This window comes from Sus scrofa, chromosome 14 (genome assembly GCF_054392235.1).
Source record: "Sus scrofa isolate SSC_HxYL_T2T_F1_AM1 chromosome 14, Sscrofa_HxYL_maternal_Yorkshire_Landrace_v2.0, whole genome shotgun sequence".
In the NCBI taxonomy this organism is placed as follows: Eukaryota; Metazoa; Chordata; class Mammalia; order Artiodactyla; family Suidae; genus Sus; species Sus scrofa.
In genome coordinates this window covers 90,654,944-90,680,658 of record NC_139396.1, presented here as the reverse complement: position 1 = coordinate 90,680,658, position 25,715 = coordinate 90,654,944, and the positions used below count along the sequence as shown (strand labels likewise).

Below are 25,715 nucleotides of genomic sequence, written 5' to 3'. Positions count from 1 at the left end.
AATGATATTCTTGCTGGATAGAGTATTCTAGGTTGCATATTTTTTCCTTTCAGCACTTTAAATATCTCTTGCCATTCTCTCCTGGCCAGTTGAGTTTTTGTAGAGAAATCAGCTGATAACCTTATGGGGATTCCCTTATGGTAACATTTTGCTTTTCTCTTGCTGCCTTTAGGATCCTCTCTTTATCATTAACTTTTGCCATTTTTATTACAGTGTGTATTGGTGTGGGTCTATTTGGGTTCAACTAGTTTGGGGCCCTCTGTGTTTCCTGTATCTTGAACTCAGTATCCTTTAGATTTGGGAAGTTTTCAGCGATAATTTCGTCAAATATATTTTCCATCCCCTTATGTTTTTCTACTCCTTCTGGAATTCCTATTATGCGTAGATTGGCCCACTTTATATTATCCATAGGTCTCTTATATTGCTTTTATGTTTTTTTCATTTGGTTTTCTGTCTGCTGTCCTGTTTGGGTGATTTCCATTATTCTATCCTCCACTTCACTAATTCATGCTTCTGCATCATTCATTCTGGTTTTCACTGCCCTTAGCTTAGTTTGTATCCATATATCTGAACAAAAGTTTCCTTAAAAAACACACATGAACCTGCATGTTCATTGCAGCACTATTCACAATAGCCAAGACATGGAAACAACCCAAATGTCTATCGACAAATGATTGGATTAGGAAGATATGGTATATATACACAATGGAATACTACTCAGCCATAAAGAAGAATGACATAATGCCATTTGCAGCAACATGGATGGAACTAGAGAATCTCATACTGAGTGAAATGAGCCAGAAGACAAAGACAAACACCATATGATATCACTTATAAATGGAATCTAATATCCAGCACAAATGAACATCTCCTCAGAAAAGAAAATCATGGACTTGGAGAATAGACTTGTGGCTGCCTGGGGGGAGAGGGAGGGAGTAGGAGGGATCGGGAGTGTGGGGTTATCAGATGCAATCTATTGCTCTTAGAATGGATTTACAATGAGATCCTATTGTGTAGCCTTGAGAACTATGTCTAGATACTTATATCACAACAGAACAAAGGGAGGGAAAAAAATGTATACATGTAAGTGTAACTTGGTTCACATGCTTTATAGCAGAAAAAATAAGTAAAATAAAATTTAAAAAAGTGAAAAAATTAAAAAAATAAAATAAGTTATAAATTTGAAAAGAAAAAGAAATAATGAATCTATATTTTCTTACTTTCCTTCCGCACATTTCATGATTTTGTAGTCCTTTTTTATTATTTTCATGTGTATCCTTTTGCTGTTCCTTGTGTTTATCATTGCTTTCACAGTTTTTTTTTTTTTTTCAGTCTTTTAGATCTATGTGCTTGCTTATTTAGGTGATTGCTTTCCAATTGTGGTTTCCTTCATCTTATTTATTCTTACTTCTTTTTTTATTTAGAGAAACTCTTTCAGCAGTATTTCTTTTAGAATGAGTTTGGTATTGCTGTACTCTTAGCTTTTGTTTGTTGGAGAAATTATTTATTTTCCCCTTCTATTTTAAATGATATCCTTGCTGGATAGGGTATTCTAGGCTGTAAATTTTTTCCTTTCAGCATTTTAAATACATCTTGCCACTCCCATCTGGCCTGTAGTGTCTCTGTAGAGAAATCAGCTGATAGCCTTAAGGGGGTCCTCTTATAATTAATGCTTATTTTTCCTCTTGCTGTCTTTAGAATCCTCTCTTTGTTTTTAACTTTTTCCATTTTTATTATAGTATGTCTTGGTGTGGGCCTATATGGATTCAACTTGTTTGGGGCCCTCTGTGATTCCTGTGTATATTTGGAAAGTTTTCAGACATAATTTCTTCAAATATATTTTCAATTCCCTTTTCTTTTTCTTCTCCTTCTGGAATTCCTATTATGCATAAATTGGGCCCACTTTACGTTATCCCATAGATCGTTTATATTGCTGTCATGTTTTTTCATTTGGTTTTCTGTCTGTTGTCTTGATTGGATGATTTCCATTATTCTATCTTCCAAGTCACCAATTCATTCCTCTACATTATTCTTTCTGCTCGTGAGTTCATTTGGTTCAGAGAGCATCTCTGAAAATGAATTTTCTAGTTTTTCTGTATTCCTCATATTTTCTCACTCCTTTCTAAAGGAATCTGCATTACTTTTTATCTCCACTCTTAATTTGTTCATATTCAGCCTGAATTCCTTCAGTAGTTTCACTATCTCCTTTTGAACTCAGTGTCTATCAGACTGTAGAGGTCTGTTTCATTTTTTGCTGCTTCAGGTGAATTCTCCTGTTCCTTTAACTGGGAATGGTTTCTGACCTTCTTCATCTTGCTTATGTTTTTTTTTCTGTGAGTTTAGGGAAGACAAACTGTAGTCTTGCAGGGCTTCTTCATGCAAGAGCAATCCATTTGGGGGGGGGGGTTACTATTTATTTTTGGCATGGGAATTTGTATATTTGTTGTCTCTTTCTTTGGTGTGAGCATGCTGTTATCCCCAGGGTGCTGAGTATGTTTCTGGGCAGAAGGAGGCAATGGATAGGGCCAGTAGTCAGTGCCTTGTTGCCAGGCTTTTAACAGCACTGAGGACTTGCAGGAAGGTTCCACTGGCCACTCCTAGTTGCAGGGCCTGGGAAGTGGTAATGGGCCTTTTGTAGATTGACAGGGTGCCCAGAGGATTTGGCAGTGACAGCAGCAGGGTGTGTGAGTTCCCAGGGGAGTGAGAGCAACAACAGGTAGTGTTCGATTGCAGTGCCTTCCTCTGAGGTGACTGGAGCTGCAAATGGTGCCTCTTCAGGGACCCCTAGTGGTAGTGGGCCATGCCCACCTCTGCAGTCAGTGATAACTGTGGTGGTTTGCCCCCACCACTTGCAGACCACACAATAAGCACCCTGTCTCTCTTAGCCCATACAGGAGGTCCTACACAGGCTGCTCCTAATTGCAGGATTCTGGGAAATGACAGAGACCAAGCCTGTGGGCACTGCCTGCAGCATTCAGCACCAGCAGCAACTGGGCTTGTCTGCTTCTAGGGGTTTGAGAGCAACATCAAGTGTTACCTCTGTGGTGCCCTTGAGGTAATGGGGGCCAGAGGTGGTACCTGTTCACAGACCCCTAGTGGTGGCAGGCCACACCCACCTCTGGAGTCAGTAATAACTGTGGTGATTTGCCCCTGCCATCTGTAGACCATGCAAGAAGTGCCTTATCCCACTTAGTCCCCACAGGAGATGCTGCACCAGATTCTCCTAGTTGTAGGTTCCTGGGAAGGGACAGTAATCAAGCATCTGGACTGTCCAGAGTGTTTGGCAGTGGCAGTAGCTGGGCGGGTGTGCTCCCAGGGGAGCAAGGGCAACAACAGGTAGTGTTTCATCACAATGTCCTCCTCTATGGTACCCTCTGAGGTGTTTGGGACCGTAAGTGGTTCTTGTTCAGAGATTTCCAGTGGCAGTGGGCTATGGCCCACCTCTGAAGTGATAACTGCAGTGGTTTTCCCCCCATGCATGAAGTACCCTGTCCCACTTAACCCACACAGGAGGTGCTGCACCAACTGTTCCTAGTTGTCGTGTCTTGGGAAGGGACAGTGATCAAGCATCTGCATGTCACCCAGAGCATTTGGCTGTAGAAGCTGCAGGGCAGGTGTGTTCTCAGGGGTGTAAGAGCAACAATGTGTGGTGCTTGGTTATAATGCCCTCTTTTTCTTTTTTCCAACTTCTGAGGTGACTGGGGCTACAGGCAGAGTCCACTCACAGGCCACCAGTGGTGGCAGGCCATGCTGCAGTCTGTCTGCCCATGTCACCTACAGATCACACAAGAGGCACCATGTTGCACTTAGCCCTGCACTGCCCCCAGCCCACACAAGAGGTGCCTGGCCACCCACAGCCTGGAGAAGAAGTGCCCTGTCTCCTGTAGTGCAAGCAAGTGGCTTCTTGCCACCTGTAGCCTGTGCCAGAGTCACCCCACTCTCTGAAAGTGTGTGCGTGCGTGCATGGGGAGATTCCTATGGTGGTCTGCCCCTCTTCCCTCACCCTCCCCAACAATGGTGGCTTGCTTCTCCTGCAGGCTCAGACCTTCTCCCAGGTTCCCTCTGCTCTTGTGCTCCACTCCCCAGCCCATAGCACACCACTCCCTCCCCCATGGTACACTGCTCCTTAGCCCCTCAGGCTGTCCCCACACCACCAACCCAAGTCCTCTCCCTGGGACTGACCTATGGAGCCTAAGTCTCAGCACCCAGCTCCTGCCAAAGCCTCTTAGGTTGTGGTGTGTCCAGGGCAGCAGTGCAGATAATCTGTGTAGTTCTCACTCTGCTTTGCCCTCCTCAGACCAGCTGCTGCATCTTTCTCGGCAACTTTGAGGTCCCTCCATCTTGGCTGATCTCCTGGTCAGTTAGGTGGCTACCCAGGATGTGGGTTCCTTTTTCTTTCACAGCTCCCTCTCAGGAATGCTAATCCTGTCTGATTCCTTCTCTATCTCTTTTTCTTTTGTTCTACCCAGTTACGTTAAGAGTTTCTTACCCTTTTTGGATATTTAAGTTCTTCTGCCAGCATTCAGTAGATGTTCTGTGTGAGTCATTTTACATGTAGATGTATTTTTTTGATGCGTTTGTAGGAGAAGGTGATGAGATGTCTTACTCCTCTGCCATCTTGATTCGCCTCTTAATCAAAATTCTAGTGTGAGCAAAAAAAAAAAAAAAGTCAAAAAGAAAGTGCAGAACACAGACATAGAGGAATCTGTTTAGGTTTCTTGAGAATGTATGTGCTATGCTAATCATATTTTTAAAAAACTCACAGTAGTGAAAAATTCAATAGAAGTATCTCAGTACCAGAAAAGTAGAGGAAGAGAAAAGAATTAAGATATTAATTTATTTAATGAAAAAACAAATAGAGGACCTCTATTATCTTTATGGAAATAAGTTAAAGTTGCCATACTTGTTTCGAAAATATGAAAAATCTAAACAAACTGAAAATCAATAGCTCTTCTTGTACTCAGCAGATAATTGATGTTGCAGGGCAAACTGCCATTCTATGGAGAAGAAACCACAGGAGCCATAATCTGGTTGGAATACTTAAATGGTAAATTTGACCAATTCCTAAAAGCAGTGTGCACACTAGCATGAGAGTGAGAAACTCATGGGAGAAACAGTCTTGAGGAGGCAGAAGGGTCAAACTTTCTTGGGTTTTACCTACAGGACCCATGCCAAATTCTCTCAATGAAAATTCAAGAAAGATCCCTCATGGCTCTAGCAGGGGAGAAGAGTAATCCTTGTGAAATATGCCCACAGAGTTCTCCATAACAAGGGCCTACTCCTCAAGGCAAAATATTACCAGAGTATATACTGTATGATTCCAGTTATAGGAACATTCTGGAAGGATAATGCTATAGCAATGATAATAAGATTAGTGGTTGCCGTATTTTTAAGGATAACAGAAGAGTTGAATAAATGAGGTATAGGGGAATTTCTAGGGTGGTGAAACCATTCTGTATGATATTGTAATTGTGGATTCATGACCCAATGCATTTGTCAAAACCCATAGAGCATTGTAGCCCTAAGAGTCAATCTCAGAGTATACAAATTAAAGTAAGTTATTTAGGAAGTCAGAGAGTCCCAGGATGGAATGTAGAATGTAAAAAGAGAATGTAATTGTACTACAAATGTACAAAATAATCTCACCCAAGGAGAGTTGGTGGTGGTGGGGGGGTGGATATAGACTAAGTAACTCTAGAAATGAGCAGTTTCTAAGACTAAAAGACCAGAGACAGTGTATTCAGTAATGTACTCTCATTGATGTTGTGATTTCCCACAGGAGTATAGGATAATAATTCTGATACCATTATGTATATTTATGGAAACTGAACAATTAAGTAAATGGATGGCAAGTTGTAGAAGCCAGATTTTTCACTGTTAGTGTAGGAGGTTAGATAAGGAAGGAGGGGGGGCAGAATTGTTCATCTAGTAATGGGTTAGAAGTTAGAGACATCAGTATGAAATTGTATTTAATTATAAATTGATGGAGATGGTTACATATATGAATATTTATAAATATGCATATAATATATGTAATATTAATATATGCACATATATTTCCTTGCTTAGTCTGCTGAGAAGACCTAAAATCAAGAACACCCTAGTAAAAAGGTCCCACCAAATGTTAGCTCTTGGTTTCTACAATTCAGAAATGAAAGGATCCAGAGGTTCTTGTATAAATGTCTGATTCTAGGACTGAAGAAGGAAATATCCAAAATGAGTATGAAGGATCTTGTGGTACCTGAAAATGAGAAAATTCTCAAGAAACCCCCAAAGCAAATAAACAAACCCTCATAATGATGGGTTTATCAATGGAACCAAGAACATACAGAGAGAGTGCCTAGTGGCCAAAGAGAAAAATTTCAGCAACAAAATTAAGTAGTATTGGTTTATAACCCAAAGTATAAAATAAATGTCATAATCCATATTACCATAAATATGTGAATGAATAAATAATTGGGTAGAAAAGACAGATCTCCCCTATAGAATGCCTCCTAATAATTTACAAATAATTTATGTAGACGCTTCTCCCTCAATGAGATATAATATAACTCCGCACTCTCTAGGTGCAAGCTGTGCACAGTGACTTTCTACCAAGGAGTACTTAATGCAAAGCAGGAAGGGAACTAGTATTACTACACAGAAACCTGAAAAAACACTATCACAGCCAAGTTATCAAAATCAGCATCAACAGTGATGTTCATATTGGTACGAAGTAATTAAAACAGCACTTCGCCTTTATGGTCTTCCTCTCAAAACTGTATACTTCTAGTCTAGCCATGATAAAAACATCAGAAAAATACTCATTGATACATTTTACAAAATAGCTCACCAGTACTCCTCCAAACTCTCAAGGTCATCAAAATCAAGGAAAGTCGAAAATAATTATCATGGTCAAAATTCCACATGCCAAATAAATGTAATGTGGTAACCTGGCTAGGTGCTGGAACAGAAAAAGAACTTTAGAGGGAAACTAAAGAGATCTGAGTAGAGTATAGATTTAGTTATTAATAATAATAATAATAGTATACCATCGGTCCATTAATTGTGACATATATACGATACCAATATAAGATATTAATGGTAGGAGAAATATAGTATAGGATTTATGGGAACTTTCTGTTCTATTTTCTTAATTTTTCAGTCAAGCTAAAAATGTTACAAGATAAAAAGTTTATTGAAAAAAATTAAATGGAACATAGGTTTAATGCCTAAAATGCAAACATTTGCAATAAATACAAGCCAAACAACTAACATAAGGTTTCCCAAGTTCTTTATTTTCATCCCAGCTATTGACTTTGTTGGGAAAAAGTGACTCTGGCTTGGATTGTCAGTTTTGGAAAGTAAGACACATGAACACAGGGAGATCTCAACAAGGCTCTTTACTTCTGCAGAATGGCACAAGTGCTCAAAAAGTGTGTGTAAGAAGGAAGACCACCCCCCATCTGTCTCCTTCACATTGGTCAAGTTAGGGTACACATTCTTCTTGGCTGGCTAATTTGAAACAAATTGTTACTGGGAGAAGAGGGGAAAAGGGTAGGATAGAGGTGGGTTTCTCAGACAGAGCAGGAACAAAATGGAGTGAACAAGGCTTCCTTTGATAGAAAAGACATATGTTAATTCTCACAAATTCAGTTTTTATCATATAGAGGCAAGACGTTTATGTTCACAGTGACATAACAATGTGATTTACTCCCCTAATCTATCTTCTTACAAATCATTACCAGTGGGTCAATTTGTTATTTCAAACATAATCAACATTCCCAAAGGAGATAATACATGTTTTTCAAAGGAAGATAAACCCCATACAGAATCTATTCCCTATCCATTTTTTTGGATCTTATATTCTCTATTTTCATTAAATTCTAGCAGTGTTGAATTTACCTAAACATGCTAAGGTTATTTTTTTATGGGGCATTTCCATTTGCTGTTCCTTTTGTTCTGAATGTTTTTCTTATAGATTTTGACTAACTGGCACCTTCTCATAAGCCAGGTCTCAGCTCTAATTGTTATGGCTACGGAAAAGGTTTTTATCTGATTACTCAAAATAGCAATTTCCTCTAGTCACTCACTGAGTTCTATCACTGTTTAATTTTCTTACCTTTTACCACTATGTGTCATTATTTTATTTGTTCCCTTGTGTATGTTTTGTCTACCACTAAAATGTTAGTTCAGTGAATACAAATATTATGTTATCTAGTTCACCAAGCTTCTCAATAAATATTTGTCAAATGTATGAGTGTCATTATCTCCTAGGATAAGGACATATCTGTAAACTTCAATTGTATCATCGATGAGAATATAATTGAAAAAAAAATACATGCAAACCTTGAAGGGGAACCTGGCCTACTATCCACTTTAAAATTATCTAACCCTCCGAATGACATTGAGAGACAGGCGGTATAGCTAATATTTTTCCCATTTGAATATCTACCATATATGAATCTCTGAGAAGATGGGATAACTCCCTTTCTGAATGGCAAAAGAGAAAAAAATCCAGCAAGTTTAAGCACAATAGATAAGTTATCTCTCCAGGAAGGATATCTGTAACTTTCAAGCTTAGATGATTTCAATGGTTTGGGTGAAGGCTCTACCATTGCTTCCTGACATTATAACTCTCACTCTATCTCACCTTTCTGGGGAGCCCTTAGATCTTCCACAATCTTCTAAAGTCAATTTACACACTTCCTCCATATGCCTACTGTAGGGCAGGATATTTGGAGAGCAAATCTCCCTACAGTCAGGGAGGGGTAGCCAGAAATGTTAAAGGGCAAATATATTTTTTTCCCTTATTCTGTTTAAGTATAGTCTTGAGAAAACAGAAATTATGAGTGCTTCTGAGACTCAACATCTGCAAATTCTTACAGAAACTGCCTATATGCTCAAGAAAAGGTAAACCCTATTATTATAGTATGACTGGCAAATCAGTTTTGTAAAGATTGCTCACGATTGTGTTTATATCCTCTGCATGGATTTAATAGTTGATGTATGTGTGAAATAGAAATTTTCTCTTAATATTACTTTTGTGGCAAGAATTTTTGCTTTAAGATATTCCCTGGAGTGATATATATAGAGAGATGGTGACAGATTTTTTTTGGTCTCCCTAATGATATTTAAATAGCTAAGTGGAGGAAATTTGAAAGGATTACAAAGAATATGATGCTTCTGATATAACATAGTTCTGAGTCTTAGGACTTTTCCTCATCCCCAGGGATCCATTTTAGCTTATGTAGACCAAATCAATAAAACATGTATATTTTGGGGGTATAACTTTGGGTGTAGGCTTGCTTGAGAAAAAAGAAATATATTGTTTAAAGTTAAGTTGTCAAAGATAGCCCATGATTATATCATTTTGAAACACAGGAAGGAAATAAAACTTTTTACTCCACATTTATGTCCTAATCCATACTATTTTTTTCTCCCATTTACATATAAATTTCTCAACATAATTTGCTGCACATGCTTTCTGCATTTTTCTCTCAGTTTTCTTTAGTTGTCTCTAATCAGGATTTTGTTCCCCACACTCCTCTGAAATAGCATTGGCAAAATAACCACATGATTTCAAGCTGAATCCAATGGTGATTTTCCAGCTCTTGCCAAATTAATGCTGCACAAAAAAACAATCTCAGACTCTCAGTGGGTTCTAGAAGAGGATTATTCCCAGGCTCATGTGCTGCAGGTTGACTACAGTAAAACTAATCTAGAAATTTAGGATGGGCATGGATGAATAGATGGCTCTGCTTTAGGTTGTTCATTCATTTGGATTAGTTTCAAGCTTGCCACTAAATTTATCTCTCCTTACCTGGCCCAGCTGCTATCCAGAGCAATTTTTCTTATGATGAATGGTGAGATATTTGTATTAGAGTGAGCAGCAGGAACAAGAGAGCTCAAGCAACATTGCACAAATTTTTAGAGCAATTTGAATTGGTATCTGAAGTATCCAGAACAATTAGCCTCAGCAGTGTCACTCCAGAAGTGTAGGTTTTTCATGTCCTACATATGCTCTTATACTAGTGGCCATTCCCTCTCATTCCTCTTAAGAGCTTGGTCTTTATAGCTCATTATAGATAATTTTATTAACTATTTCAAATTGCAGGTTAAGTATGTCCTATCCATTTTTTTTTCTTTTTTGTCTTTTGAGGGTGACACCTGTGGTATACAGCCACAGCAATACAAGGTCCAAGCCGCAGCTATGATCTACACCACAGCTCACAACAATGCCAGATCCTTTAACCCACTGAGTGAGGGAAGAGATCAAACCTGCATCCTCATGGATGCTAGTCAGATTCATTTCCACTGAGCTATGATGGGAACTACCCACATTTTTAATAGTAAGTAGGCATTTTATTTTTACCTAGGCTAGTGGCCACGATTAGATTTCAAGTCTATTGCCTGCAACATACTTTGACATAATTTTCAAATTCATGGTTTTTGAGGAAAAGAAGAATAGCCACCTCTAATTTAAACAAATAAGGAGTATATTTATTTGAAAACAGGAGATTGCTCAAAAAATCGAAGGGTATTTCTGAAGCAAGTTTCATAATTGTTGTATGCAGATAATAGGGATAAGAGGTCAGAACTACAATTAAAAGCAATCTTTGCATCAAAATAACAGCAGGTTTCCTAAACATACAAGTGTCAGATACAGAACATGCCAAAAAATGAAATGTTCACTATTCAATTATTTTGGTTCTCTTCCTGTTATTCCTAATCAGACAGCCATATTAAAAAAATGACATTAGAGACAGGGTTAAAATGGAAGAATAGAAGGACTAGAGTTCAACTTTTCTCCTAAAAACAACAAAATTCACAACTAAAAGCTGAGCATTCTTCACCCAAATGGACCGGAAACCTTAAAAACAATATCCTACTCCAGAAGAAAAAGAGGAAGACACATCAAGAGGTAGAAGGGGCAATTTCATGATATAAACAAACCCATACCTCCTGGGTGGGAAACGCCACAGACTGGAAACTAACTGGTTCACAGAGTCACCTACAGGAGTGAGAGGTCTGAGCCCCCCATCAAACTCTCATGTGTGGGGATCTGGCACTGGGAGAAAGAGCCCCTGGAGCATCTGGCATTGAAGGCCAGTGGGGCTTGTGTGCAGGAGCTCCATGGGACTGGGGGAAACGGAGACCCATTCTTAAAAGGCGCACACAGACTTTTCACGTGCACTGCGTCCCAGGGCAAAGCAAAGTCTCCATAGGAATCTGGGTCAAACCTGGCTGCAGTTCTTGGAGGACATCCTGAGAAAACAGAGGTGAACGTGGATTGTTGTGACGGAAGGACATTGAAAGCAAAGCTCTGGGGAATATTCAGCAGCATGCTTTTCTCTGGAGGTGGCCATTTTGGGAAAACCTGGCCCCACCTGTCAGGCAGCACTGAAAAAACCCAGGGCAAACAACAATCCAGGTGGGATCACAGCCCCACCCCTCAGTAAACAGGCTACCTAAAGACCCCTCAGGCACACAGCTGCCTCTAATCCCATCCAGAAACTAAGCCCCACCCACCAAAGGGATTAGAATCAGCTCCACCTACCAGTGGGCAGGCATCAGCCCCTCCCAGCAGGAAGCCCACAGCAAGCCCCCATACCAGCTTCAGCCCCAAGGGGGGCAGACATCAGAAGTAAGAGAGGCTACAACTCTACCATCTGTACAAAGGTCACCACACCAAAAACCTATAAAAATGAAAAGACAGTGAACTATAACTCAGATGAGGGAGAAAGGAAAAACCTCAGAAAATCGGCCAAGCAATGAGGCGCTTCTCAGCCTCCAGGAAAAAGACTTTAGAGTGTTGATGCTGAAGACGATGCAAGACATTGGAAATAAACTGGAGGCAAAGATGGATAACTTACAGCAAACACTGAGCAAAGAGATACAAGATATAAAACTTAAACAAGAAGAGATGCAAAATACAATAACTGAAATAAAAAATTCACTAGAAGCAGCTAACAGCAGAACAGAGGAGGCAGAAGAACAAATAAGCCAGGTGGAGGACAGATTAGTAGAAATTACAGATGCAGAACAGAAAAGAGAAAAATGATTGAAAACAAGTGAGGAGAGCCTCAGAGAACTCTGGGACAACGTTTAAAGCAACAACTTCCGCATTGTAGCGGTGCCAGAAGGAGAAGAAAGAGAGAAGGGGACAGAAAAATATTAAAGGAGATAATAGCCGAAAACTTCCCTAACATGGGGAAGGAATCATTCACTCAAATCCAGGAAGCACAACGAGTACCATATAAAATGAACCCAAGAAGGAATACACCAAGACACATACTAATCAAACTGACCAAAATTAAAGACAAAGAGAAAATCTTGAAAGCAGCTAGGGAAAGGAAACAAATAACATACAGGGGAACCCCAGTAAGGTGGTCAGCAGATTTTTCAGCAGAAACTCTGCAGGCCAGAAGGGAGTGGCATGATATGCGTAATGTGATAAAAGGATAAACCTCCAACCAAGATGACTTTACCCAGCAAGGCTCTCATTCAGATTTGAAGGAGAAATCAAAACCTTCACAGATAAGCAAAAGCTGAGAGAATTCAGCAACACTAAACCAGCCTTACAACAAATACTAAAGGAACTTCTCTAGGCAGAAAAGAAAAGACATCAACAGGAAACAAAAATACCACAAATGATTAGACTCACCAGTAAAGGTAAATATACAGAAAAGATGCGAAATCATCCATGCACAATTATACCACGAGAATAAGAAATCATGAGAAGAGGTGGGTACAAATGCAGGACACTGGAGATGAACTTGCAATTAAGAGAACGACAACTTAAAACAATCTCATATATATGTAGACACTTATATCAAAACTTCAGACACTTATAGCAAACCAGAAATCTACAATTGATACACAAACAAAGAAAAATCAACTCAAATGCAACACTAAAGATACTCCTCAAACCAGAAGAAGAGAGAACAAGAAGAAGGAAAGAAAAAAGAACAACAAAAACAAATCCAAAGCAATTACTAAAATGGCAATAAGAACATGCATATCAATAATTACCTTCAAATGCTAATGGACTAAACACCCCAACCAAAACACATAGACTGGCTGCATGGATGCAAAAACAAGACCCATATATACAATGTCTTCTAGAGACCCACTTCACTTCTAAGGACACATAAAAACTGCAAGTGAGAGGATGGAAGAAAATATTTCATGCAAATGGGGATCAAAAGAAAACTGGAGGAGCAATACTCATACCAGACAAAATCGACTTTAAAATGAAGAATATTTTAAGGGACAACGAAGGCCATTCCATAATGATCAAACGATCAATCCAAGAAGAAGATATAACAGTTTTAAGTATCTATGCACCCAACACAGGTTCACCACAATACATAAGGCAACTGCCAACAACCTTAAAAGGGCAAATCAACAATAACTCAATCATAGTGGGGGGCTTTAACACCCCACTTACAGCAATGGACAGATCAACCAGACAGAATATCAATAAGGAAACACAGGCCCTGAATGATGCATTAAACCAGATGGACTGAATAGATATTTATAGGACATTCCATTCAAAAGCAAAGGAATACACATTCTTCTCATGTGCACATGGAACATTCTCTAGGATTGATCACATCCTGGGCTACAAATCCAACCTCAGTAACAAGAAAAATAAAATCATATCAAGCATCTGTTCCGACCACAACGCTGTACGACTGGAACTCAACAAGAAGAAAAAATCTGCAAAAAACACAAACACGTGGACACTCAACAACATGCTACTAAACAACCACTGGATCATGGAAGAAATCAAAGAGGAAATGAAAACACATGTAGAAGCAAATGACAACAAAGATACTACACTCCAAAACCTATGGGATGCAGCAAAAGCCATTCTAAGAGGAAAGTTTATAGCCATACAAGCTTACCTCAGGAAACAAGAATAAGCTCAAATAAACAAGCTAACTTTACATCTGAACCAGCTCGAGAGAGAAGAACAGGCAAGCCCTAAAGTTAGTAGAAGGAAAGAAATCATAAAGATCAGAGCAGGAATCAATGAACTAGAAGCCAAGAAAACCATAGAAAAGATCAATGAAACGAAAAGCTGGTTCTTTGAGCAGATCAACAAAATCGATAAACCCTTAGCCAGACTTATCACAAAAAAAAGAGAGAGGTCTCAAATGAGTAAAATTAGAAATGAAAAAGGAGAAGTAACAAAGGACATCATCACAGAAATACAAAGGATCATATAATACTACCATATGCAACTATATGCCAATAAAACGGAAAACCTGGAAGAAATGGACAAATTCTTAGAAAAGTACAATCTTCCAAGACTAAACCAAGATGAAATAGAAAAGATGAATGGACCCTTCACATGAACTGAAATTGAAACTGTGATTACAAAACTTCCAGCAAACAAAAGTCCAGGACCCGATGGCCTCACAGGCAAATTCCATCAAACATTTAGGGAAGAGTTAACACCTCTCCTTCTGAAACTATTTCAAAAAAATTGCAGAGGAAGGGATATTCCCAAACTCATTCTAGGAGGCCACCATCACCCCGATACCAAAACCAGACAAAGATACCACAAAAAAAAGAAAGCCACAGGCCAATTTCACTGACGAACATCGAAGCAAAAATCCTCAACAAAATTCTAGCAAACCACATCGAACAATACATTAAAAGGATTGTACATCATGATCAAGTGGGATTTATCCCAGGGATGTAAGGGGTCTTCAATATCCACAAATCCATCAGTGTGATACACCACATTAACAAACTGAAGAATAAAAACCATATGATCCTCTCAATAGACGCAGGAAAAGCCTTTGACAAAATCCAACACCCATTTCTGATAACAACCCTTCAGAAAGTGGGCATAGCGGGAACCTACCTCAACATAATAAAGGCCATATATGACAAACCCACAGCGAACATCATTCTCAATGGTGAAAAGCTGAAGGAATCCCCACTGAGATCAGGAACAAGACAAGGATGTCTGCTCTTGCCACTACTCTTCAACTTAGTTTTGGAAGTCCTAGCCACGGCCATCAGAGAAGTGAAAGAAATCAAAGGAATCCAAATTGGAAAGGAAGAAGTAAAACCATCCCTATTTGCAGATGACATGATACTATACCTAGAGAATCCTAAAGACTCTACCAGAAAACTTTTAGAGCTCATCCATGAATTTGGAAAAGCTGCAGGATACAACATTAATACACAGAAATCAATGGCATTTCTATACACTAACACTGAAAGAGCAGAAGGAGAAATTAGGGATGCAATCCCGTTTACCATCACATCCAAAAGAATGAAATACCTAGGAGTAAACCTACCTAAAGAGACAAAAGACCTGAACTCTGAAAACTAGAAGATGCTGATGAAGGAAATCAAAGATGACACAAAGAGATGGAAAGTCATATCATGCTCATGGATTGGAAGAGTTAATATCATCAAAATGACGATACTACCCAAGGCAATCTACAGATTCAGTGCAATCCCTATCAAATTACCAAGGACATTTTTCACTGAACTCAAACAAAATAGTTTAAAGTTTCTTTGGAAGTACAAAAGACCCAGAATAGCCAAAGACATCCTGAAAAAGAAAAATGGAGCTGGAGGAATCAGGCTCCCAGACTTCAGACTATACTACAAAGCAGCAATCATCAACACCATATGGTACTGGCACAAAGACAGAAATACAGACCAGTGCAACAGGCTAGAAAGCCCAGAATTCAACCCATGCCCCCACATCCAACTAATCTATGACAAAGGAGGCAAGAACATACAATGGAGAAAGGACGGCTTGTTCAATAAGAGGCACTGGGAAAACTGGACAGCCATATGGAATAGAAGGAAATTAGAACACTCCCTAACACCATACACAAAAATCAACTCGAAATGGATTAAAGACCTAGATAGAAGACCAGACACCATACAACTCTCAGAGGAAAACACAGGCCAAACACTCTCTGACATAAACACAGCAACATCTTCTCAGATCCACCTCTTAGAGTATTGACAATAAAAACAAAAATAAACAAATGGGACCTAATCAAACTTAAAAGTTTCGGCACAGCAAAGGAAACCCTAAACAACACAAAAAGACAACCCACAGAATGGGAGAAAATCTTTGCAAGTGAATCCACTGACAAGGGATTCATCTCCAAAATTTATAAACACCTCCTCCCATTCAATACCAAAATAACAAAAACCCCATCCAAAAATGGACAGAAGATGTAAGCAGACAGTTCTCCAAAGAAGACTTACAGATGGCCACAAAACACATGAAAAGATGTTCAACATCACTCATCATTAGAGGAACGCCAATCAAAACCACTCTGAGGTACCACCTTACACCAGCCAGAATGGCCATCATCAAAATGTCTACAAACAGTAAGTGCTGGAGAGCAAGTGGAGAAAAAGGAACCCCAGTACACTGTTGGTGGGATTGTAAATTGGTGCAGCCACTGTGCAAAGCAGTATGGAGATGCCTCAGAAAACTAAACATAGAACTACCATTTGATCCAGCAATCCCACTCCTGGGCATCTATCCAGAGAAAACCACGACTCGCAAAGACACATGTACTCCGATGTTCACTGCAGCTCTATTTGCAATAGCCAAGACACGGAAACAACCTAAATGTCCATTGACAGAGGAGTGGATCAAGAAGAGGTGGTACAGATACACAATGGAGTATTACTCAGCCATTAAAAGGAATGAAATACCAGCATTTTTAGCAACATGGATGGACCTAGAAATGATCACGCTAAGTGAAGTCAGCCATACAATGAGACACCAACAACAAATGCTTTCACTGACCTGTGGAATCTGAAAAAAGGACAGACGGAACTTCTTTGCAGAACAGATGCTGACTCACGGGCATTGAAAAACTGATGGTCTCCGGAGGAGACAGTTTGGGGGGTGGGGGAATGTGCTTGAGTTACGGAATGGAAATCCTGTGAAATCGGATTGTTATGATCATTATGCAACTACAGATGTGATAAATTCATCTGAGTAATTAAAAAATAAAAGTAAAAAAATCAAACTGAGATTAGTTTCCCTGTTTTTTTTATATGAAGCAAATATGAATGAGTTTTAATGAAAGTAAAATTCACACCTTAAGATAAGACAGGACAAATTTATACTTAAAATTTTCCTCTTCCCCATTGGGCCTCCTTGTTCCCCTCTGGTGTGGATTGAGCATCTGCATTATGCATTAACCAGACCTCCACAATTGAAGAAGTAGCTGCACAACAATAAAGATCAATTGTTCTGGCCACAATCATATAAGTCCTTAGAAGATAGTATTCCTTTGTCAAGCCTGTAAAGGGTGTCATTGACTCATCCCTCAGTTTGTATGTGTAGATATCTTTGGTGAACTTTATGTACAATGCCAATATTATCATTTCCCTTAAAGATAGCAATTGAGATGTTGACTGGGGATAAACTGGCCCTCACCTAATGGAAGTTCTTAGCTTATATACTTACGACCTTATTAATGTTACCACCTACATTACTTTTATTCTGCCTATTTTACAAAATTATTATTTCTCAAATTACCAAATGTATGACTGAACCTCAAATAAATTAATAATGATTAGGCAACTTGAAACAATTGACCAAATATATAGTCCTGTAACATCAGTGATCGTAATAGTGTAACTTTGGATATGGAAAGAAGTAACAGAGGGAACTATTTCCTAGACCACTACAGACTAGTAAGACAGGTGATCCAGAGATTTTTGGCTACTGTTAACAGGGACTACTCCAATAATAACACATTGAGTGACCTATGAACAAAATCCTTGTCCAATTTGGGGATGAGAATTCTTAGGGCTGTGGGACAAGTTGGTCACAAAAATGTCTCCCAATCTTAGGTGAAATTAAGACCAAAGGGAAGGAGATTATAAAATAAAGAGTGTTTCTCACAATCCAGTTCTGCAAGAATCAGGTTGTTAGCCATTGCAGTCACTGACCTACAGTATACCCTGACAGGAATTCAGGGTTAAGATCAGCGTGAGGCATCTTGTGCTGTTGAAAAACTGACAGAACTGACTGCCAACCTAAAAAAAAATGCACAATCTGAGAGTTGTGAGATAAGTTTTATTTGGGGTAAAATGATGACTATGGTCAGGGAGGCAGCATTTCAGATAGCTCTGGAAAACCCTTCCAAAGAGGTAGGGGGGAATGTAAGTATGTATGTGATTTTGGTGAAGGGGGGAGGTACATGCAATCAAGCACATATTTCACAGACGTTTGCTGCTAGTCTCTTGAAGGTTAGTGCTAATCATGAGGAGCAGATGTTTCCATGAAGGATTTTGATGTCTTTCTAGATACGAGGAGATGCAAGAATTGGGCTCTAAATGTCTGAAAATGTCTATGTGAAGACTTGTTGTGCCATTTTCCCCAGAGCACAGAGTGCCTGCCTCACTCCTGGTGTCTACCCTGAGCTCGTTCAGGGGTTGTTGAGGGTCAGCAGCTGCAGTGGCTCATGATTCAGTCCTTATAGAGGCAGATAACAAGTGCCAATCTCCAGTTATTATGGCTCTCAGACATTTAGATATTTTCAGGAGAAAATTTTATGAACCTAGTTACTTTCACCTTCCCATACTTAGAGAAGCACTACAACCGTGAACAAAGATGTCTGTTCCTCATGACCAGCAGCACCCTTCTGCTAAGATGTGTGCTTGATTACATGTAGCACCTTTGCCAAAAATCACATATATACTGACCCCCCCAGTTCTTCTTTAGAACAGTTCTCAGAGATTTCTGAGAGTCTGTAACCCTCAGTTTGGCTCAAATAAAAATTTCTGCCCTAGCTTGGCTGTTAATTTTTTTGTTTGACAGTTATTTAAATTTTTTAATTTCCTCAAATGTTAGTACAATATCAGAAATCTTGAAACAGCAAAATTCTGGTAATTGTATTGGCAAGACTAATCTTTCGGTGTTTATATACATCTCACAGCCTACATAGAAGATAAATCTTCTGAAACTTGCACCATAACTTAATAACTCCCCCCCATCTTGCTCATTTTCATTTGACATTTCTCTTTTAAGACATAAATACACAACATGCTAAATAGAGTTTACAAGCTTTTAAACAGCAATTGGTAAATTAACACTGTTCCTTCCTAAACATTGCAATGTCTTTGTTTTCATGATAGTATATATTACTCAATATTTCCCTTTAATTAAAAAAATACAAGTCTGGCCTGAAATATCTGTCTTAGACTTCATAAATGGCATTGACATTTTGCAGTGAGAATAGCATTGTGTTTCTGGGTCAAAGTTAAATACTACTAACATTTCTTTTATTTATGGAGAAAAGAAAAGACAGCACTGCCATATGCTTTAATCATTTACGTGAGTTGCTTAACAAAAATTTGAAAGGCCTTCAGGCTCAAGCAGTATTTGCTGCTGAGCATTCAATTGCAATTGCATGCTTCCTGACTGAGCTGAAAACAGCCCACATCTAAATTTCCATTTCAATTTCCTAAGCTTGATAACTTAGAGTTACATTTTGAGTAATTCTATAGCAGGGCAAAAGAGATGGATATTCTAGAAATAGTAATAATTTGGTTTGAAAGTCAAGTTGAAATGTACTTAATGATATTTGTAAAACATATTTCACCTAGAAATACCATGCCTGATATAACTAAAACACTGAGTTTATTTTCCTAGACTGTATGTACATTGAAAAGTAAGCTGTTATATCAATTAGCCAGATTATTCTTAATTACATAGGCATTTTTCCTTTATTTGGACCATTAAAACATTTTTTTAAGTTTTAAATATAATTGTTATTCCCTCTGTTTCCTGCTGTATTTTTTTAGATAACTTTTCACCAAAAGAACACATAAACCTTATAGGTTAATATATTGACCCACTTGCTATGTCAATGATATTGAATTGAAGCAATTGGTAGCTAAGGTGTAAAACTGTTTACATATACTCTGCTTTTACTTTAGACTGTCTTTATAAACTTGGCTAAAAAAATCATGTTACAGCTATTTTAAGTGATATTATATGTCAATTTAATACGTAGAGATATAAATACTTTCTCCTTTAAAATAATTTTCCATGAAGTCAACCACTCTAGCTGTTTGTCTTTTTTCTTTTTTTTACATATTTAATATGTAATTGTGTATATGTAAAACACATAGGGACAATAATAAATACTAATATTTTCACTCTGTGTTACCTAATATATTAAAATGGTTTCTGTACATTAATGTTTTCATAATTACTATTTTAATGGCTACATAATTATCTTGATGTTAAATTATAATTTAAACCATTTCTCTAAAATTGCTTTCAATTTCTCTAGTTTATTATTAACTGAAAGCATAGTGTTGGATAACTTCTTCCTGATGATTTCCTGGGTGTGGAATTATTGATAGATAGTAACATTCTCCTCACCTTTATATGTATCATCACTGCATTTTACATGTTTTATCATTTTACCTCAGCAGGATTCATATACCGCTTTGAGTTATCACTTAAAAATGATATTAGTTATGAAATTACTTCTCAAGTGGAAATGTCCATCTCTCTCTCAAATCTATTCTCACATTATCTAACCACTTCTGTTTCCCTTATTTTTGCAATAATATTCTATATGGATAAGGCCATACATAATATTGTTCAGGGTTATTATGCAATAAAGTTAAGATATCATCTTTTCTTCTACCTCTTAAAATTATTTTTCCTGGGTTTCATCATGGATGTCTCTATCCTAACTTCACATGGTTGTGAGTGTATGTGGATTCAAGAGTGTCACTTGAAGACAAGTCATCATTTTGTGTTTCTGCTACAAACCTAAACATCCCACTCCAAATATTTAAAGTGGAAAAAGAAAGAATAGAAAACATGTCTTTGAACGTGATTCTGAAACTGACAACACTAATGTCCTAAACCTAGCCAGAATACAGATTGGAACTTGAACCGATATGCCGGGACTCAAAACCAGCCTAAACCCAGATTGGGAATTAAACCTACAGTTTTAAATTAGAATCATTCATCCATTGTCTGAACTCACTTAGGTTCTTCATGCCTCTGCATAGAAAGAATCCAGTGAGAGACAAAGTGATAGGAAAGAAATAGATTTATTAAGATGCTTGTGAGAGATGCAAGCGGGCAGGCAAGGAGACTGCCCCCCCAGATTCCGGATCCCATGGGCTACTGTTTTATCATCCAGGAGGAGTGTGAGTCGGAAAAGACCACCTCTTCCTTTCTGGGAGTAGTAGCTCCTCCTTGGTATCTGGTAAAGTGTGTATTCAAATCAGCAGTAGGGCAGTCCTCAAACTCCTGCCCTTTGTCTGAATCTGCCCTTGTTCTAATGGCCTTCTTGAGGAGTTTATTAACTTATTGTGATTTCCCAAAATCCCCTAAGTTTTCCTCTTTATCTACAGTCCCTTGTTGGGACTTCTACAAATATCTGTGCCTACTTCATCCCTATCAATTCTAAGTGTGTTTCAATTCTTCCCTTTAATTTAATGAACCGATATTTGAATACACCAATGAATGGATAATGGAACTGTATGTATTAACTAATATATTTTAGTGAATAGATAAAGGAAATTAATGTACATCTATCTAATGAATAGATAAAGGAAATGCATGCATGTATTAACTAATATACTAGTACAATGTAAAGGTCTGATGTGACTGTAGCCTCTGGGTTATTCACAACTGTCCATATCATGTTCTTGGAAAGACTGAAGTCCGTTACATTTGGTTTGACCAAGTGACTTGCTTCGGACAGTGAGAAAACACTATGTATGACAAAAGGTGAAACTTGAAAAGTGCTTACACTTTGATGTTTGTTTTACTATTTGTTTTTGTGAAAACTACCACCACCCTCACTGAAATAAACCCAGGTAGCCTGCTTGTCATAACTTCAGCTGATAGTTAACACTAATTTCATACTCAAGACAAATCAACCCCTATCTGACTGATGATGAATGTATAAGCCCAAGCAGTACCAATAGAAAAAACACCCAACTAATTCAAGCCTATGCTTAAAACCCTCACAATTGTGAGCTAATAAATGTTTTCAACCACTGAGGTCTGGGACAGTTTGTTACACGGCAAAAGCTTAGTCATAACATCCAGCTGTAAGTTGTTTTTTACCATAATGCTACAGTATCAGTAGAGTGTTAGGATAACCAGTTGTTATATTTATTTGATAATGGCTAATGGTAATTAGATTTCAGCCTACTTATATTTGATTTTTATAGTCTTGCTTTTAAGGAAGTTCTGAAAAAAAGTCCCAGAATCACTGTAAGCAATAAGGTAATTTTGTATGAAAAATGTATTTGCTAAGATTTCATGGGTTTTGTTGCCTATAGTGAATTAATATGTTAGCTAACATAAAAGAATAAAAAATATATTAAAATAAGTGAATAATTTATAAATTATATATAATATCAGCAGGATTTTTTCTTGCAGGTGTTTCTGTGACTGTGATCAATTAGGGAACCTTACAGCATTTAATGGATCTGAAGCTTGTATTTGCTATTTTATGTTTATGTCAATTCTGTATGTCAGAATGGAACAATGATCAGTATTCCATCTAAAGTATATCCAATTTTCTCCTGGAATTTTGCCATTTTTTTCATAATTTTAACATAAATTTTAAAGGGTAATCTTAATTTTTGGTAATTTTATAAATTAAGTAATTTATAGAAGCAGTTCTTAGATATTCACAACTATATAAAGCAGTCTTCCCCAGAACTCTCTCAGTCTACAACTCAAACAATAAAATAAAATAAGGCCAGGTAAAAATTACTCCTGTGAAGAAATATTTCCTTAGGGAATTGCTGCAATTGTTATTTTTTTGAATTGTGGAATATAGCAGTCAATCTTAACTAGAAACAAATGTACTATTTAGAGGTAAATTCTCAATCTGACATGCTAAATGAATTCTAAAGTTTTGAAGTTTGTTTCCAGTCTGCCAACAACCTTTATTGAGTGCCTGCTGTGCATGGAGCACCACACTGCATTTGGGGAACCAGAACATCTATCATACAATTTCATGATAGAGGGTGTTAGATTATAACTGTTTCCAATGGTGATGTTACATTTCTTTCATTCCTCCTAATCTCTCCATATGTTTCACATTCTGTCTTATCCTCCCAGGCTTTCCTTTTCTGTTTCTGAATGCCCCAAGTTGAAACAGAATACTTCTAATGAATGGTAGCTCAATTACAGATATATCCAACTCATTCTTTTCTGTCCTATTGTAGCAGTGTGTTAAGTTAGTTAATATGGGATAAGATAGACTGTGCTATGAAGATGAAAGCAATCCAAAAGATATCAGGATGGCTGAAATTCTTTGAAATACATAGAAAGGAAGTGAAATTACACTGATTATTGGAGTACGCTATGCCACGCAGAAAATAATCTCCCCATCCATTTATGGGCATTTGTTAATTTTCCCATTAACTATAATCATAATATGACAATTCACTCTTTTATACTTCCCCCCCACCCCCGCCCCTATGATAGTCGCACTTCCATCACACAGGGACTCAAAAAAGTTTGTCTCTTAATCCAGGTTACACAGTTCTACTACTACTGGTGGCAATAAAGAAAGTAAACACAGTTCTACTACTACTGGTTGCAATAAAGTGTGAAATGCTCTAGTGATTTAAAATGTGAATGACAGAAATAAAAAAGGGGGGAAGGAAAATATAAGAACAATAAGACGACATAGAATTTTAAGAAATGGGGTTTTCTTGTGTGCAGTGGGTTAAGGATCCAACGTTGTCACTGTGGTGGTTCTGGTTACAGCCATGGCATGGGTTCGATCCCTGGCCCCAAAATTTCTGTATGCCACAGGTACAGCCAGAAAAAAGAAAAAGAAAAAAGAAATGGAGATGTTCACATATGATATATAGAGTTTAGTGAGGACCACTAGATATATTAAATTTACAGAGGTTGAAGGCATTACCTCTGAGCAGTGAACATGGAGGTGCACTGAGATGAGCTGTGATATTTGACACTATATATTTATTTATTACTTTTGTATCAGATATTATATTTAAAGCAAAAAGTCAAAACAGTAAATATTAGCATAAAAGTGTATTTGCATAATCTTACCTTTCTTAAATCCTTTCTTCCCTCAGATTTTCCCAACACTTTCTTCCCAACAACATAAACATGCAATGTTATATGTCATATGACTGTAAGTTGGAAATATTATTATCAGCAAAACTTTGAAACATCAATCAAATTTTCAATTATTCTAACTAAAGTAAGTAGATTTATTTGAAATGCTTATAATAATATTTCTAGAAAGAAGAGACTGATCCACTTCAATTATTTTAATAGAGGATAGCATTTTATTTAAGAAATTGCTAATACTCTCTTCAGAATAATTATCTTTTTTGGAAGCACACTTTGACTCAAGCAGTTTCAAAATAAGATGGTACTTTTCAAAAACATGCTAGAAGATATTTCCAAAGGACCAAAAATCAACTGATTTGCACTGCACTTCTACATGACAAGATTACTAATAAAACATCGTTTATTGAAGCTAACTTATAATCAAGTATAAGGTGCAGTAAGAAAGAATAAAAATAAAGATAAGAAACCTCAAATAAACTATGATTGCTATAAATTGTGAGATACATCGCCATTTAATAGAATATAAAAGTTAAAAATATGAACCTAGTGTTACAAAATGTAGAAAATTCCTTTTATCACAGGCATATTAAGAGAGCTCTGCTCATAGAAATCCCAGTCACAAATGTAATTTTAAATTTCCTCATAGCCACTTTTTAAAAAATAGAAAGAAACGAGTGAAATTAACTTTGATAATATATTTTATCTAACCCAGTGTATCCAAAATATCATCTGAGCGGATGGTTTATGTAAAAAAAAAAAAAAAACTAAATGAGATTTTTTAAAAGTTTTACATTCTAATTTTTGCACCAACTTTTAAAATATGGTATGTAGTTTACATTAGTATGTTCTAGTTGGAATTAGTTATAGTCCCAGTGCTTTATAGTCACATAGTGTACTAGTAGCTAACCTATTGGACAACACAAATACAAATCGCTTCCATCATCACAAAATGTTCTATTGAACATACTGATATGGAGAAGGAAATGGAAATAAGATAGATATTAGTAATAAAATAAGATAACTGGTGCAAAAAATAGAGACAAACAAATCCAGCTTTGAGTGTTAGAGAGTATTCTTAGAAGTGACATTCCTCCATTCTCTATGCATGATACTATACATAGGAAGCTACTGAATCATTTGGCACTTTGATAATTATACTCAATGGTATAGAAAATTGTCCTTCAAATGATTATTCAAAATGACAGTTTATATTTATTAATCTGTTTCCTAATGCAAGCCATTTTTGCCAAATCAAGCACTGAGGCACCAGAAAAGAAGGTAATATATGAATAAAACATGCCTGTGCTTCAAAGATGGTTTCATTCAACATGCGAATGTGTATGCATGAGTACATGAGTGTGTTCAAGCTCTAACAAGTCTATTAAATGTGCTTGTCTAAATGGCTTAGATGATTGCTAAATCTCATTTTTTCTGTTCTTTGTTAAAGCAATGTCCTGAAATAGAGGCTGACATATTGCCTTTATTCTTCTAAGAGAATGATCACTGCCCATAAGACAATGAAAGAATTTTACTAAATTTTAGCTCTTCTCATCCAGATTATGTCTGTCTCTGAATATCGGAAACAGGATAGATAATTCTACTTTCACAGTCCTTA

General features: G+C 37.4%; 1 protein-coding gene across 3 annotated transcripts in view; it reads left to right on the top strand.

Moving 5' to 3' along the window:
- LOC146396850 (uncharacterized) overlaps positions 1 to 25,715 on the top strand; it is a 241,208-nt gene that overhangs the window by 176,686 nt on the left and 38,807 nt on the right. Inside the window, exons 7-8 of one of the 3 annotated variants that reach the window (XR_014827992.1) lie at positions 4,965 to 5,047; positions 6,070 to 8,236. The exons of 1 other annotated variant lie outside the window; for it this stretch is intronic. The gene's annotated coding sequence lies outside the window, so the exon portion shown is untranslated. Of the gene's footprint in view, positions 1 to 4,964; positions 5,048 to 6,069; positions 8,237 to 24,099; positions 24,228 to 25,715 lie in introns of those variants that run through there. One more of the 3 variants, XR_014827990.1, reaches the window with a different exon arrangement.